Here is a 2,106-nt window from a genome sequence, read left to right as displayed (position 1 = left end):
GGCAGCAAAAAAAACCTATTTGTATATGCCCCACAAGGGAAAACAAGGAACATTGTTTACAACAAGGTGTTATAATCACAACAGCAAGAAAGTATGTACATGATCACCTTCTTTTACGAAACTTCATTGACTTTCATATATTTATATTGATATACATATATATACGTGTGTTTGGGTGCGTGTGTGTATATACATCTCTATATATAAAGATGATGCGTAATCTAGACGGCGTTTTTAGATTTCATTATTCTCTTTAACCCGGGCAACGCCGGGTATTTCTGCTAGTAATATAATAAAATATTGAATATTGTATTTGCTGGTATGTAAGGATCCTATAAACGGGTCCTATAAATGTAGTGGGACTCCCGTACGCTTTAATGCAGTAAAACCTTTGTTTCTGAATATGCGCTACTGGGACTGAGGTGCGTCTAATATGCCCATATGTCATTAAAGCTATCGATTACGGTACTTCCATGTTTTGTTTTACTGCTTATCAATGAAAGATGAAGACTTGATTAATTTGACAAAATGGTAATCGCATATAACAAATATGTTTAACTTCTTTTATGTTATAATTATTCGTAAAATTTCTCTTTACCTTGATAACACATTCCAGATAAACTAGTTTCCTAAGGTTGGTCAGTGTAGGTTCTTCATGTTCATCTTGAATAAAAAATATATTTTATTGTGACATACAGAGAACTTTATGGCAACGTATGAAGTAACTTCTAGGACGTGAAATCGGTTTTGTACATTCGCTGTTGACCTACAAAAAATTGTTCTAGTTTTTGTCATGCAAAGAGCGTAAAAGCAATACCTACTTTCATAATTTGATAGTAATTTTATTTTGGCAGAGAAATGATGTAATCCATCTCTTTATAATTTCCTTTCTTATTGTAGGCTTTATCTCTTAATCTAATTCTTCCCTTCTTTCGTATTTCCTTTTACAGGGGTCATACTTTTGGGTTGCTTTGCTTTGAAACACAACTGTACCGAGCTTCTCAGCTCATCCAGTATGTGCAGGGTTTTCATCGGTGTGTTCTCAAAAAAAATACTGACAATGCTACACCATTCACGCAAATGTATCGTTTGGGGAGCGGATCTTCAATTTGGTGGTTGCGGTATCATAAAATTGATATTTTGCACCTGGTTGCACTCTCTGTTTCTAACTTGTCCCAAGACATTGAATAATTCTTCGAGATAAAGATCATGTAGAACTTGATGTAACAATCCATAATCAGTCTACTGATCTCAGGTGAGATCCAGAAAAGCTCTCTTTCATACTCTCACACGTTTCCGGAACTAACACAAAAACATTTCCAAGGACAATCCGTGATCGACACTACACGGACGGCGTGTCTCCGACTTTCCGCCGCCCTAAAGTGAGCGCCCTCGCCCTAGGCGCAGGAGTGGCTCTGTGGTAAGTAGCTTGCTTATGAACCACACGGTTCCGGGTTCAGTCCCACTGCGTGGCACCTTGGACAAGTGTCCTCTTGCTGACTCCACCCCACCCCACCCTCGTCAGAAAATAGCTTCAGGAGTTGTGAAGAACGAATTTGTACGTAGTCTGTTTCTGAGAGCTATTCTATTGGACCTCTGTCTAATCATTAAAACATTGGTTTAATTATACCATTGCTAGCGAAATGGTATATGCCGGCTGTGTGAGCAACTGGTTGTTTTAATGGCGGAACAAAGAGGGAAATTCCGTTAGAAAATGTTTTAATCGATTTTCTCGGTAACTGTGGGGTCTAAGACAAAATACAAACTGCATTCCAATCTATGCACCCGTCTCCACATGTGTGCCATTTTTCAGGTAAATCCATCTAGCCGTTTGGCTGTGAACCTCAAGATAAGAAAGAATACACCGATCGTCCATGTTCAATTTATATTATATTATATTATATATATATATATATATATATATATATACGTATATGTATATGCGTCGTCCATCTATAGGTATATATATATATGCATATGCGGGCACAGGATGTCTTGAAACGTGTACAACAAAAAGTACAAAGCACGAGTACATGGAACATGAACTATTCTTTTGAACAACGAAAGACGCAAATGGAAAACAAAACAAACAACATAAAGAACGAT

This window comes from Octopus bimaculoides, chromosome 5 (genome assembly GCF_001194135.2).
Source record: "Octopus bimaculoides isolate UCB-OBI-ISO-001 chromosome 5, ASM119413v2, whole genome shotgun sequence".
NCBI classification, from domain to species: domain Eukaryota; kingdom Metazoa; phylum Mollusca; class Cephalopoda; order Octopoda; family Octopodidae; genus Octopus; species Octopus bimaculoides.
The sequence above is the reverse complement of the archived record's forward strand: the minus strand, read 5'-3'. Positions refer to the sequence as shown.